The following is a 15,862-nucleotide window of genomic DNA, read 5'->3' on the forward strand; positions in this document are numbered from 1 at the left end:
AATTGATCCCAGGACCTCTGGAAGAGCAGCCAGTGCTCTTAACTGCTAAGCCATCTCTCCAGCCCCCAGGTAATGATTTGTGATTGTTGGACCTCGGTGTTCTGTCTCAGGAATGAGTCAGTGGCTAAATCAGACAAAGAACCTTGGTGGTGACTCGCTTAACACATGCAATCAGTTTTTAGTAAGGGGGGGAGGGCACCTGTGGGCGCCCGCCATGTTTGCCCTTCTGGGGCCTGTGTTTGCCATACTCAGGCCTGTTAGAGCTCTCCACTTAGGTCATCAATAAGCCTCCTGCCAAGCCCTGAATGGTCTCCCTTTGGTTAGATTAACAGTTATTCATCCGACCTAGCACCAAGGTCTGTGAATTCTATACTAAGAAAAATATTGGTGAATCACAAATTGAAACCAAATAAATTCACTGTAGTGAATGAGAGAGGAAATGTTGATACCCAAAGGTGTGGGTCAATCTCTCCAAATAAACAGGCAGAGCAGAAATCAAAAAGTGTTCCACTAAGCTAAATTTGGCCTTAAGCAAGCCTGTGTGCTTGCTGTAGAGTTGAATCTTTATGAGAGAAACGACAAGAGGAGCCATCTAGCTTTGTATTCAGGAAAGCCCCTCAGTCAGCAGTGTGTAGCAACTGGTAAGTTACCCATGTTCTAGTAAATAACCCCGTCCTGATGCTCGTGCCCCCCAAAATTAAACTCAGTGGGTTCAAAAAACTGGCATGGAAGTAGGAGGGCTTGTTGAGACAAAGCAGCACTCCACGGGGAGGGAGTCTAATTGGGGGTGGTGTGGGGATGTTCAAAACCCAGGATAGAGGTGTATGAAGTTGCCACAGACTTTTTTTTAAACCCAACCAGGAATTTGCCCTTGCAACACATAGCTGCGTCCCAGGCATCCACGGGAGACATACTACTCAAGTCACATTCTACAAGGCGAATGCCAGACAGAGACACACTGGCTTGTCTCTAGGCTAGCAGTTCTTAACCTATGGGACTTGACCTAGCAGTTCTTAACCTATGGGACTTGACCCCTATGGGAATATCAAAAGACCCTTTCAAAGCCGGGCGGTGGTGGCGCACGCCTTTAATCCCAGCACTCGGGAGGCAGAGCCAGGCAGATCTCTGTGAGTTCGAGGCCAGCCTGGGCTACCAAGTGAGTTCCAGGAAAGGCGCAAAGCTACACAGAGAAACCCTGTCTCGAAAAACCAAAAAAAAAAGACCCTTTCAAAGGGGTCATATATCAGATATCCTGAATATCAGATATTTACATTACGATGATTCATAACAGTAGCAAAATTACAGTTATGAAGTAGCAACAAAATACTTTTATGGCTGGGGGGTCACCACAACATGAGGGACTGTACTAAAGGGTCGCAGCCTTAGGAAGGTTGAGGACCATTAATACAGGCATTCTCTGTTTTCTGCATGTCATATCACTTTTACTATCTATAAATGGTTTTCAGGCCACACTGCAGGTGACCCTTTCTTAGCCTGCTCTAGTTCTGATTGCCTGCCCCACTGGCGGATCTGCCCTTGCTCCAACAGTCCATTTTGTTTGGTTTTGAGGCAGGCATGAGCCTCGGGCTCCTGAGTGCTGGTATCACAGGCAGGCAGGCAGGCAGACCTCTCCTGAGACACCAGCTTGCTGCTCAAACTTCCGACTGTCTGCAGCTGTTATTTTAACATAACGTATCCTCTTCTGTAGGGGGGGCTTCTTCTCAACTCACCCCAGGGTTTGCTCGTTTGTGTATTCACAAAGCTGGAGGCCAAGACTTGGCCTTCTCACTCCACACTTGCCACACAGTTGTAACAATGTTATAAATTAGTCAACTGTGACATAATAAACGCCTGCAAGCAAGAATTTTTTTGCGGGGGTGGGGTTGGGGGTGGGGTGGGGGTGGGGGGGTGGGGGTGGGGGGGTGGGGGTGGGGGGGTGGTTTCCAGCAAGAATTTAAAACTGATAGGTCTACTGATAGGGCCTATATCCCAGCTCCTGCAGGAAGGTTGAGATCCATTGCTTCAGGGCACTTTTAGCTTTAGACAGATGATTCACTGGCAGACTCAAAACTCCCAGGTTGCTGTCAGGTCTTCAGAGTGCATTCAAGGCCAATCTTCAGGGGAGGGGAGGAATGGTATTTGTTTGTTTTGTTGGAGGTTTTTTTTTTTTTTTTTGGCCTCATGATTTAGATTCACAGCATTCTGGTTCCATTTCTTCTGGGCCTGTGGTGGAGCAAAGCATGGAGAAACAGAACAGAAAGGGACAGAGTGAGAGGAGAGGGAGCGGGAAACAGACGACAGACAGACACCAGGGACAAACTGCACCCTCAAATACCCCTCCCCCCAGTGACAAGGCTACAGCCCCTTTCAACTTCAAGTTTATGAGGATGACATCCTAAATCCTCATACTCTCTTAATTATGCCACCATTTGGAGACCTAGCCTTCCCCCTCCACCACCCCCACCCCACCCTACCCCACCCTACCCCACCCCACCCCACCCCCTGAGCCCTTGGCGACTTGTTAGTCATGTGGAGGGATTGAAATGACACCTGAGGGCAAGCCATTCCATCGAGAACTTGACAGCCCCACACTCCCCAACACACTACAGCAAACATGCATTCTGATTAAATATGTTTCCAGTTCATCCCATCCACACGTCCCGCAGCTCTACTGACCAAGGCTTGCAAAGTGCTTTTTACAGTTGCGCTTATGAATCATGTTTATTGAAATGCAAAAAAGACACCCCAAAACATGTTTTATAAATATGGAATCCTATTAGCCACAGGTTTATTTTACTATCACACATAAACGGGCAAGGGGAAATTGCCAGTTGTGCTCAGTAAACAATGCACCTGGGAAAGTGCGTAAGTCTTCAGTCCTTGTCTAGGCCGAGGGAGGGCTGTGCCCTGCAGAGCTGCGTTCCAGGCAGAGGACAGAAAACTGAAGGGTTTTTTTTTCCTCACGGAAGCATTGCCGCTCTTGTGGGCTCCCAAGGAGAAGCGGTTGGTTTGTTTGCAGAGCATCTCCTGCAGGAATGAATGACAGCTCATGGCTAAGATGGAATGGATGAACTAGACAGTAAACACACCAAACCCTTTCCCACGAATTAGAGGAAGCTGGCAGGTTCTGTAGCAGGGACGGTCCATCCCAAGTCTCCGGGAAATGTTAGGCTCTAGGTAGTGTGTCAGGCACTGTGGGGGCAGCACTGGGGGCGATGTTACTTTACTTCTGTAACCCTCCCCCCCCCCCACCCCCCGCCCCCCCCCCCCCGGAGGCAGAGGCTTGGCACAAAATGGAAGCCAGTCAGAGTCCCAGGCCAGCAGGCTACACAGTGAGCCGCTGTCTCCAAACACCAGAAAAAAGTGACAATTCATTTTAGAGATGAGTTGATTATACAAAACAGACCATCCTCTGCCTCTAGATGAAAAAAAAAAACAAAAAACCAAAGAACTCATTTATCCTCCCAGATGTCTTGACAAAATAAGATGGGTGAGTGGCTTGAACATGTGAATTTTGATTTCTCAGAGTTCTGCAGGAAGATGGCCAGTCAAGGTACTGAGAACAGCGTCGGCCTCTCCCAGGGCACTGTGCAGATGGCAACCTACTCCCTGGCTGTTCACAGCCTCCCTGTCTTACCCACCTGTCATACCCACCTACACAGGCATTTCGTGTTCCTACAATGCCAGTCATATTTCTTTTCTTTCCTTTTTTTTAAAATTTTCTTTCTTTCTTTCTTTCTTTCTTTCTTTCTTTCTTTCTTTCTTTCTCTCTTTTTGTTTGTTGGTTTGTTTTGTTTTGCTTTGTTGTTGGTTTTTTTTTTTATTTTTGTTTGTGTTTTGTTTTGTTTTGTTTTCATGACAGGGTCTCACTATATCGCTCTGACTGTCCAGGAACTCACTATGTAGACCAGGCTGATTTCAAACTCACAGAGATCCACCTGCCTCTGCCTCTCGAGTGCTGGGAATAAAGGCGTGCGCCACCATGCCTGGCTCAGTCATATTTTCTAAGTGATAACTTCATTGAAGATCTCTCTAAATACAGTTGTGTACTTAACTACTGGGGACCGGGCTCAGAAGAGGACTTGGGGACAGAAAGACATTCTTCCGAAGAGATTTAGTTACAATGAAGTGGTCATACCCAAACACCTTCGGTTCTTCTTTGCCTCTCCCTCACCTGGGAAAGGCAAAAAGGTGTGAGTTGGGAAGAGCTCACACCTGCCGCCCATCCTCAGCAGGACCCTGGGAATCCTGAACTTCTGTACTCACACCGGGTCAGACTTCTGCATTCTGGTCCCTTACTGGTTCCCCTGGGAGCCTTTCCTTAATGAATACTTCCACGCTGTTAAAGGAAATGGAAATGGAGGCAGGGGCTGAGGAATCTGAGAGCCAACAGACCTAGCTACCTCAGGCTTGCTGGACAGGCAAGCTAGGCGACACTTTACTTGGGTCATTTTGTACAAAAGCTTATGTGAGGGCTGGAGCAATGCTCAGTGGTTAAGTGCGCTTGCTGCTGCTGCTGCAGGGGACCCGAGTTCCATTCCCAGCACCCACAAGGAACAGTTTACAACCACCTGTATGTAACTCCAGTTCCAAGGATCCAATGCCCTCTTCTGACTTCTGAGGGCACCTTCACGTACATATCATATGCACACATATGCATGCACGCACATCGATGAATGAAAAAATCTTAAGAGCCAGGTAAAGCTGGAGGCACTGTTAAGTTCAAGGCCAGCCTGAGCTACATAATGAGACACTGTCTCAAAAAACCAAAACCACCGGAGTGAGCCTTGGCTATGCTAGCACATCATGTAATCTCTACACTCAGGAGTAGAGCCATGAATTGAGGGGAACCTGGGCGGAGTCTTAAGACTGAGGCAGAACCAAACAGACCGAGGACCCAGGTCCCACAGGAGTGCGGAGTTAGAGACCCAGTTTGATTTCAGGCCTATGGATGAGAGAAGCCAAGTTACTTTGGCTTTTTTTCCCTTCCAAATACTTCTTTGCCTGCAGCAAGGCAGTTTTCCCTGGGGGTGAGGGGGTGGGGGAGGTGGGGGGGGGTGTCTGTGTTGAAAGCATTAACTTCCCTCTTTAGATTTCTCTGTTCTGCTTCACTGTTTGTGTGGCAGATGACCTCAGGCCAGAGGCTTTGGATTCTCAGAGCCAGCCTGCTCCTCCAGCCCCAACTAGGCCACCTGCTTCAGCTGCCCTGGATCCTGGACCAGGTGTCTGTTCAGTCCTCCCCATGGTGAAGAAGAGGCCTGCTCACGCTAGGGTTGCCTGTAGCTTTGAGGTTTGAGGCAATGAAAGCTAGCCGTGTCCTTGTAGTTTGCTCTCAAAAGCTCCCAGGTATGTATGTCCACCCTTCTTCCCCTCCTTCCTGGGAGAACTGTTTACCAAACACTGGCACACTGAAGGAAGCCGCAGGCCAGGCGGGGCACAGTGCTATCTGCATGCGTGGATTCTCCCATCTTCTATCTTCTCAGTCCCTCTCAGCTGGTTACGGGCTGCCGAGGGACAGAGGCAGCAGTCCTGAGCGCCAGACCTATATATAATAAGTCTGCTATTTTCAGGTTAAAATTATATGAGACCAAACAAATCAATCATATTTATAAATGCAAATGGAGTAAAAAACAAAGGCTGGAAAGTGAATTGATCAAACACACAACTCAGAAACTTAAAAAAAGAACACCAGAGGAAACTGAAAGACTACAGAAGAGTACATTAATAAATATAAAAACAAACACTGTGCGCTCACCTTTGATCTCGGCCCTCAGGAGGCAGAGGCAGGCAGATCTCTTGAGTTCAAGGCCAGCTGAGTTCCAGCACAGCAAGGGCTTTCACAGTTTTTCCTGTCTTGGAAAAAAACCAAAACCAAAATGAACAAACAAACAAATGCAAATCAGCTAAGCAACCCAGACCCTGCCTTATCACGGTATCCCTGAAGTGACCTGACGTGTTCTCAGTGTTTCAACCAGAAATTATTTGATTACATTTCCAACTATCAAAGAGACGCAATCTTCATGTTCCAGCGGCTGATACTTTTTTTTTTCAGCACAGTAAAAGCAAAAGTTCATAGTCCTTCCTTTATTTTCATTTGGTCATACACACTTTAAAAAAACACACACATGCATGCACTCACAAAAGAAACAAATATTAGGAATTAGAAAAGTTTAAAACAGGTCTTAAGGTGGAAAAAATACCTCAGGCATCAGAACAAATCAAATAAACTACTGAAAAAAATATGGAACGCTTCACGAATTTGCCCAGTCATCCCTTGTGAAGAGGCCATGCTAATCTTCTCTGTATCGTTCCAATTTTATTTTATTTATTTACAAAAGCTACAGATTTATTAACATAATATGCTCTAATGCTTAGAAAAGTTTTAAACAAGTCATTCTAGGCCTCAAACGAGAATTCACAGCGTTCAGTTTTAACTAAGAAGAAAATGGTGACTGGGGACCCTGCATGGACGTCTTCAGAGTGAAGTCCCGGAGCTCCTTTGTGGGTGGCTGGGGGTCTGTGTTGATGCCATACCTTCTCCTTGAGAAGCTTCAGCTGCTCCTCCTTCTTCTTGGTGTCCATCTTCTGGAATGCCAGGTTAGCGTTATAATACACCACGAGGTATCTGTTACACACGTTGAATCCGAATAGATGGTCGCATGCATTCTTAGCATTAAAGATGTCTTCGTAGACCACATCGGCTGTTCCTCTGGTCTCAGGTGTATTCCCTACTCTGATTTGACGAATAGACCCATATTTCCCGAATATATCATACATTTCTTCCACTGTGATTTTGTATGGCAAATTCCTTATACACAAAATCCGATTTACTTTAGGTGGGAGGCGAATATTCGCCCTCTTGGCCGCTTGCATCTCCATCTTAGCGGGCTGCTGGAGGCTACCCTGGGATTCCTCCGAATATCTCTAAAGCTGGGTGGCCTTGGAGGGCGACACAGCGTCAGATACAGGGTATCAACAGCCAGGCAGAACCGAAAGCCGTTACAGTACTGCTGGAAAGCCCGCGTCTCAAACTAGGACGTGGTGACGTCCTCGAAAAGATGCTCCAGACCCAACTACGGGAGAGCGTTCTCAGACCCAGCACCAGCGGCTGATTCTTTTTTGTTTGTTTGTTTGTTTTTTGTTTTTCGAGACAGGGTTTCTCTGTGTAGCTTTGCCCCTTTCCTGAAACTCACTCTGTAGCTCAGGCTGGCTTCGAACTCACAGAGATCCGCCTGCCTCTGCCTCCCGAGTGCTGGGATTAAAGGCGTGCACCACCACCGCCGGCCAGCGGCTGATTCTTTACTTAAGGTTTATACCATGAGAGCAAAATCATTCTGGTTCCAATCTAGAAGCTAAAGGGAATTCTTTTTATTTATTTATTTATTTTTTTATTTTTTGGGTTTTTCGAGATAGGGTTTTTCTGTGTAGCCCTGGCTGTCCCAGAACTCACTCTGTAGCCCGGCTGGCCTAAAACTCCCAGAGATCTGCCTGCCGCTGCCTCCCGAGTGCTGGGATTGCTATAGGGAATTCTTTAGGACCTTCATTCTCAACTTTCACATCACAAGATGACCACCGTAAACCCCACAAGGGAAGCCAAGGCACAAAGTTGCATCCAGTGAAATCGAGGGAAGAGTGCCTAAGGCAGTGATCCTCATTTCCTAATGCTCATACCCTTCTTTTTCTTCTTCGCTGACACCCTTTAATACAATTATTTATGTTGTGGCGACTTCCAACCATAAAATTATTTTCGTTACTACTTCATAACTGTAATTTTGCTGCTGTTATGAATTGTAATATAAATATCTGATATGTGACCCTTGTGAAAAAGTCATTCAACCCTCGAGACCCCAAGATTGAGAATCATTGCTTAGGCTTCTTGCTAGACATTTGCAGAGCCAAGCTCCTCCCCTCAAAGGGTGGTGCCCAAAACCAGGATATATATAAAGGTCAACGGCCAGTGCTATTGGTGTCTCCACCAGAATGGCTGGGTTTCTGCCAGCAGTTGTGGTCGGGAGTTGACATCCGGAATAGGTGAGTCTGCGGCTCTAATCTTGTCGTCGGGAAAAGTTGCCAGCCTGGGTTGGAAGTTCTAAGGTTGGGGAGGTCAGAAATGCTAGAAAGTAGGGGAGGGAGAGGGGTTCGGCTAATGGGGAATAGTAAGGCAGAAGTATTTGAAGAGGTTCTATTATTTTAGGGGCTCATTTGCTGAGCATCAGGGCCTGCCCTCTACTAGACAAACGCGGCCTGTACAGGAGACAGGGGGGTGCCTCATCCAACTGCCTGAGATGTGATTAGAGTCCAACCCTTAAACAGGCTGCAAGGGTGTATAGAATGCCAGGGCAGATGGATTTCAGGATTAAAGTGTGTTCCGTGTTCGCACACACTTCAAATCCCCGCACTTGGAGCCAGAAGCAGGCGGATCTCTGATTTCAAAGCCAGCCTGATCTAATTTTTTTTTTTTTTTTTTTTTTTTTTGGTTTCTCGAGACAGGGTTTCTCTGTGTAGCTTTGCACCTTTCCTGGAACTCATTTTGTAGCCCAGGCTGGCCTCGAACTCACAGAGATCCGCCTGGCTCTGCCTCCCGAGTGCTGGGATTAAAGGCGTGCGCCACCACCGCTTGGCCTGATCTAATAATAATTTAAAAATAATAAAAACAAGCCGGGCGGCGGTGGCGCACGCCTTTAATCCCAGCACTGGGGAGGCAGAGCCAGGCAGATCTCTGAGTTCGAGATCCAGGACAGGCACCAAAACTACACAGAGAAACCATGTCTCGAAAAACAAACAAATAAACAACAACAATAATAATAAAAGCCAGTCATGGTGACACATGCCCTTAATACCAATACTGGGGAGCAAGACCAGCCTGATCCACTTGGTAAATTCCAAGACTACCAGGCCTATGTAGACAGACATTGCCTCAAAAGATAAATAATAAAGCCTGGCGGTGGTGGCCCACGCCTTTGATCCCAGTACTCGGGAGGCAGAGGCAGTCGGATCTCTTGAGTTCTAGGCCAGCCTGGTCTACAGAGTGAGTTCCAGGATAGCCAGGACTGTTACTTAAAGAAACCTTGTCTCGAAAAACCAAAATAAATAAATAAAATAAAATAATTGTTTTTGTTTTGTTTTGTTTTTGTGGCAAGGTATCTCTACATAGCCCTAGCTGTCCTGAAACTCTGACTATATAGACCAGACTGGCCTGGAACTCATGGAAATCCACCTGCCTCTGCCTCCCCTGTGCTGAGGTGAAAGATGTAAGTCATCATGCCCCGCCTGTAAAATGACTGTTTCAGTGGTCCTGCATAGGGGGACAGATCTGTTCTCATTCTTGGAACCTGAAAGTTAAGAGACCAGAGCCTGTAACTGCTGCACTAGAAATCCCTCTTTATACTTTTTTCAGGTACTCAATAGTTATTGACCTCGAGGAGCTTCCAGCCTAGGTGGATGGTAAGGTAAGTGTGGACTCATGAGATAGGAAGTACATTAAGATGCTCTTCCGGGTCTATATTTTAATTTTTTTTTAAATTTATTTATTATGTGTACAGTGTTCTGTCAGCAGGCCAGAAGAGGGCACCAGATCTCATTACAGATGGTTGTGAGCCACCATGTGGTTGCTGGGAATTGAACTCAGGAAGAACAGGCAGTACTCTTAACCGCTGAGCCATCTCTCCAGCCCTTAATTTTTTTTTAAATCTGTCTAGGTGTGTTCGTAGTCCTGGCTGTCCTGGAACTAACTACTATAGACGAGGCTGGCCTCAACTCAGACATCTGCTAGCTTCTGCCTTCCAAGTGCTGGGATCAAAGACACGCACCACCATGCCCAGCTATTTATTTTTTAAACAAGCCTTTTTATATTTATTTGTTTGTTTCTCTGTAGCCCTGGCTGTCCTGGCGTTTGAAATGACATTTTCCATTGGTTTCGTTGTAGCTGGGCATTCCTTGAGTTGTTGTTTGATACAAGGTTTCTCTATGCAGTCCTTGACTGCTCTGAAACTCTTCTGTGTAGACCAGCCTGGCCTCCAACTCACAGAGATCCACCTGCCTCTGCCTTCCACATGCTGGGTATTAAAGGCCTGTGTCGCCACTCCCAGCTTGCTATTGGTTTTTGAGACATCTCCCTGTATAGCTCTGCTTGCCCTCTCCTAGATTAAAAACTCTTCACTCCCCTCCCCCGACCCCTCGGGCAACAGCTAGTCGGCTCCTGTGTGGCTCTGTGGAGGACCTTAAGTAAGCCAGACCTCACTGTTGTCTTTGTGACTGCTGTCTTTACCTGCGCATAATGTCCTTGAAGTCTACCCATGCTACAGCATTGCCTGAGCGTTTCTTTCCATTGTTCACAATCCCGCCTTTCAATTACCCAGCCATCTGATGATGGACAGACTCCTAGATACCTTTCATGTTTGGGTTACCATAATATGTACAAGTATGAACATAAAGGTACAAATATATTTTCAATTCTCTTGGAGTGTAGACCCCAAGGGAAGTGGATTGCTGGTGTTGTACGGTAAATCATTGTCTGCGTTTTGTCCCAGTTTCGACAGCAGTTGTGTCGTTTCGAGTTTCTAGCGGTATACAAGAATTCCGATTCTCTGTAGCTCAGCAATACCACTGATTGGCTGGTGGGGCTTGTTTGTTTTAAAATCCCAACGGTTGTATGGTCTCTCATTTTGTTTCCCTGAGTTGACATTGGGTACCCTTTTGCTTGCTATCCATTTGTGTGTCTTCAGTGGAATGTTTTGGGGTCCTTGGCCTCTTTTTGTGTATGGTGCTGAAGATAGAATCCAGGGCTTCATGCTAGATGAGGGCTCTCCCAATGGGGGCACTGTTCCAGCCCCAGCCCCCCCACCCTTTTCTTAGTGTTAAGGCTTGAACACAGGGCTCCACTAATGATAGAGACAGTGTTGTCCTTCCTACCACTGATCTACATTCTCCAACCTTTTTATTTATTTTATTATTTTTATTTACTATTATTTTGTTTTTCTTTTTCTTTCTTTTTTTTTTTTTTTTCCAGAGCTGAGGACCGAACCCAGGGCCTTGTGCTTGCTAGGCAAGCGCTCTACCACTGAGCTAAATCCCCAACCCCTGGGTTTGTTTTTCAAGACAGGGTTTCTCCCGTGTGGTCCTGGAACTTACTCTGGTCGACCAGGGTGGCCTCAAACTCAGATTTGTCTGTTTCTGCCTCCTAAGTGCTGGAACTAAAGGCATGGGCCACCACCGCCTAGCTATTTATTTATTTTTTTAGACACAATCTTTTTCATTTCATTTTATTTTATTTTTTAAGATTTATTTATTTATTATGTATACAGTGTTCTGCCTACATATGTGCCTGCAGGCCAGAAGAGGGAACCAGATCTCATTGTAGATGGTTGTGAGCCACCATGTGGTTGCTGGGAATTGAACTCAGGACCTCTGGAAGAGCAGCCAGTGCTCTTAACTGCTGAGCCATCTTTCCAGCTCCCTTATTTTGTTTTTTAATTCGTTATTATTATTTTAGTTCTTCGAGACAGGGTGTCTCTGTAGCCCTAGGTGTCCTGGAACTAGCTCTGTAGACCAGGCTGGCCTCATTTTAGGGATCCAATTTGCTTGGGTGTGTGCCACCACTGCCTGGCTATCTATTTATTACTGGGAAATAAAAGTTTTCTTTTTTCTTTTTTTTTAAGATTTATTTATTTATTATGTATACAATGTTCTGCCTGCATATGTGCCTGTAGGCCAGAAGAGGGCGCCAGATCTCATTTTTCTTTTACATTTGACCAAAGTACATTGTAAACATGAATGCAAATGTCATATTGAAAACATTTCATACATTGAATATATGCTAATATTGAAAGTACATTTTATCCAATTTGCAGTCAGGCTTGTTAAGAAAGGGAATGGCTCAGTTGCCTTTAGCCTACTGGCTATGGGTGGGATAGGGCTTCTGTTGGTCTTTTCTGTGTCGAACACACAGATTGCAAGCCCAGCGCCACTTTGAGATCTTTGGCAGCAGTTAACTCTGCAGCTCACACATGATTGAGCCTGTATGATAATGAGTTTTCAGAGACGGGTAATGCCTGGGGGGTACTTACCAACCTAAGACAGAGCGCCTGTGTGGCCTGAGCAGGCGTCTCCATGACGGGTAAGGTGACCTGCTGATGTCCCATGCAACATAAATCAGAAGCTCATTTATTAGTAAAAGGGGGACCTGTAGGGCCCTGGCTCCCGTTTTGGGTAACTGTTGCCTTGCTTGCTGACCTTGACCTTAATATCCTCCCTATGCTGATTCCCTGCCAGGTTCCACCCTCCTGAATGCTTAAGGGAAGATCCTTGTCTGTGTATCCTGCATAATGGGTGTTAACAGCTTAGATGCAAGATTGTAAAATATCAGTAGTGAACTTCTGCCCTCAGGGTTCTTCCATTGTGCTGTAAGCCTGTATTTAAGACCTCCTCCCTCCTTCAATAAACAGCATTCGGCATTTAAAATAAATAAATAAGAAAGAAAGAAAGGAAACCAAAAAGAAAGAAAGAAAGTACATTTTAAAAAGAGGTTGCTTCTTTCTGACTGAGAGTATAAGAACAATCTTGGGATGACGCTTTAATGATCTCTAGAAATTAAGAGGTTGAACTCTGCCAGGCATGGTGGGCAGAAGCAGGCAGATCTCTGTGAGTTCGAGGCCAGCCTGGTCTACAGAGTCAATTCCAGGACAGCTCGGGCTGTTACACAGAGAAGCGCTGTCTCAAAAAACAAAAACAAAAAACCAAACAAACAAACAAAAATGCTTGCCACATTTCTGTATGGCAGCACTCCCAAATGACCTAGTCTTGCCAGTCTTACTGAAGTTGGTATACAGGTGGATATCTGTCCCCTGTAGCTCCTGACTCAGCATCATGCTGGTCTCTCTCAACCTGTAAGAAGGACCTAGAGTCTGGGGCGGGGTTAAGGATTTCAGTAATGAAGACCCAAATTTGAGTTCACTGTCTGGAGCCAGATTGAAACAGCAGTTAGAGTTTTGAGTTCTAAGACAACATTCTGGATCTTTAATCACGTTTTCTTTCCCTGGCAAGACAGAAACATTTTATTTCAAAAGGGAAAAGGTGTCACTTGTATAATTTTCATGAAAACCGGTTTAGTTTTTATTTCTTTGGGTTTGTTTGTTTGTTTTTGAGATAGGGTTTTGCTAAATTAGCCTAGGCAGGTCTCAAACTATCCACCTTGTTCAGCTTTCCAAGTATTGGGGGGTCTCAAGAGTAGGTCACACTTTGCTAAAGCTATTGAGTTATAATTGACTCTGGAGACCTGAGTCTATGTATCTCTACTTCACGCTCTTTCTTTCCTGAGATAGGGTCACCTCCTGGTTCCTGTCCACCCAAACCCCATCTCTCCTCTGAAGTGCTGGGATTCTAGGGACACACCACCATGTTTAATTCTGGTTCTACTTCTGACTTACTCTCTGGATCAACAGGATGGCTGATTCCGTGTTCCTCATCAAACAGAAAAATACTGCTATAGTTAACAGCTTTTCAGGAAGATTTAAGTCCTCTGGAAACTGAAAACACTAGTAACTTAGTGTGAGTGTTTAAACAACCTGTTTTTCAGTCACTTTAGTAGCTTAACTGGACCTTTCACGTGTGGTAACTGTGTGGTAATAGATGCTCTTCTACCCCATCCTGACACGTTACAGGGCAGGCGTCATCCTGCCTGTTCTGGTTCCTTCAGCATAGACTTCACCACACTAGTCAGTTCATGGAACTCTGTTCTGAAAGTGACCACGTCAGTTAATTTGTACAATCTGGCGTCCAGCCTAGCTGCCACTTCTCATTGTTCTGTCTAGGAAGGAAGGGGTTATCGGTGGAGCTGAACTGTAGAACGTGCGGGCAGTTGGCCTTGAGCTCTCACTGACGGGGGCAGCTGAGTGCCTGCCCGCTCACTCACCCTTTCTCGTCTATGCAGACACCAGTCCAAGAGCGCATGCCTGGTTTGTTTCTGCATACCTCATGGCTGCCATGGCCCCGAACTGTGGCCTATGATGATGGTCTTCTCATCATAGTGTAGTTCTGTCTCCAGGAAGGGCAACCAGATGCTTTCTGGAGCTGTAATTGGGTCGGGTACGTTTTTTAGCCAAACACTGAAAACCAGGAATCTGCTCCAGCCCCTTCCTCACCCAGCCGTATGGTGGGTGGCCACATCCCTGTCTCCATTCCAGGGAACAATTACTGCCTTGCTAGGGAACACTGTAAATGCAGACACCGGAGACTGCTGTCCAGCTCAGAACCTATTTGTTTGTTTTGGTTTTTCCAGGTAGGGTTTCGCTGTGTAACAGCCCTAGCTATCCTGGAACTCTTTGTAGACCAGACTGGCCTCAAACTCACAGAGATCTGCCTGGCTCTGCCTCCCAAGTGCTGGGATTAAAGGCGTGCGCCACCACTTTTTTTTTTTTTTTAAATAATATTTATGTTTGTTGGTATGAAGGTGTCAGGTCCCCTGGAACTGGAGTTAGAGACAGTTGTGAGCTGCCATGTGGGTGCTGGGAATTGAACCTGGGTCCTCTGGAAGAGCAGCCAGAAACACAATCTTTTTTAAAGAATATTCCATTTCATTTCTTTTTTTATTTTATTTATTTATTTATTTTATTTATTTATTTATTTATTTATTTATTTATTTTTGGTTTTTCGGACAGGGTTTCTCTGTGTAGCTTTGTGCCTTCCCTGGAACTCACTCTGTAGTCCAGGCCGGCCTCGGAACTCAGAGAGATCCACCTGCCTCTGCCTCCCGAGTGCTGGGATTAAAGGCGTGCGCCACCACCGCCAGGCTCATTTCTATTTTATTTGCATGAGTATTTTGCCTGCCACATGCAACACCTGGGAAGGCCAGAATGGGGCATCAGATCCTCTGGAACTGGAGTTACACAGACAGCTGTTAGCAGCCACAGGGGTGCTGGGAACTGAGTTTTCTCTATCACCCGATCGATCAATCACCGTGTGGGTCTCAGGTTTGGCTGAGAGGACCTTTACCTGCTGATCCATCTTTTCCCCTCCCTCCCCCTCCCTTCCTTTACCTCTAGGTTTGACAATGTTGTTGTTCTTTTCAAAGAATCAGTTTTTATTTTAGCTGACTCTATTATTTCTGCTCGGATCTTAATTCCTTCTTTGCCATCTTTGAGTTTATTTTATTTTGATAATTGCCGAGTTGTAAAGTTAGCTTGTTGGTTCATCATGTCTCCAGTCTTTTGATACTTTTGTAGCTGTACTTAGGGGTGTGCCACTAAGGGGAGCTCTTTTCTCTTGGAAAGCATTAATAGCTGTGACTCCTAGCTCCTGGGGTCACTGGTAGAAACGTTTGCATTCCCTCAAAAGTTGATTTATTCATTTAACTAGATCTCTACTAAAATGTCTGGAGAAACAGGGCATTTGCAAGTTTCTGCTTAGATCTGCAGGGATTTGGAGGCTGCTCTTGCTTCCTTTAGATTCCATCATTGTCTGGTAGATGGGAACAGCACAGATTCATCCTTTAGAGATGACTGTGTGTGTGTGTGTGTGTGTGTGTGTGTGTGTGTGTGTGTGTAGGATGCAGTGAGCAGTCAACTCGAGTCAGGGAGGCCATTTGAGAGGCAATAACACTCTTCTAAGTAAGAAATGATGGTGGGATGGAGTAACATGGCATTGGTGAGGAAGAAGAGTGATGTAAACACTGGAATTTGAATTTGAGCGAGGATTGCTTGACCTGTTTTTCTTTCTAGGTCCTCACAACTGAAAATCTAGTTCCTCAAAAAGCCTAACTCCATGCCCCAAACATCTGAAGAACTTGAGTTTTCCTAAATCTTCCTGCCATGTCAGAACTAAGCCAAAGCTCCAGCTCTCAACCTCAGCCCTTCACGCCACTCACTCC

The 15,862-nt window shown here is 45.8% G+C and overlaps 1 non-coding gene and 2 pseudogenes across 1 annotated transcript; all 3 read right to left on the reverse strand.

Annotated features, from left to right (window-relative positions):
- Positions 1 to 6,235: 6,235 nt before the first annotated feature.
- On the reverse strand, positions 6,236 to 6,341 carry LOC131905357 (U6 spliceosomal RNA). The gene has a single exon (XR_009377889.1). It is a non-coding gene; the product is annotated as a U6 spliceosomal RNA (small nuclear RNA).
- Positions 6,342 to 6,434: 93 nt separating this feature from the next.
- LOC131904872 (splicing factor 3B subunit 6-like) lies at positions 6,435 to 6,879 on the reverse strand (annotated as a pseudogene).
- Positions 6,880 to 13,666: 6,787 nt separating this feature from the next.
- Positions 13,667 to 15,000, reverse strand: LOC131904873 (putative hydrolase RBBP9; annotated as a pseudogene).
- Positions 15,001 to 15,862: the final 862 nt, after the last annotated feature.

Source organism: Peromyscus eremicus, chromosome 2, assembly GCF_949786415.1.
Source record: "Peromyscus eremicus chromosome 2, PerEre_H2_v1, whole genome shotgun sequence".
In the NCBI taxonomy this organism is placed as follows: Eukaryota; Metazoa; Chordata; class Mammalia; order Rodentia; family Cricetidae; genus Peromyscus; species Peromyscus eremicus.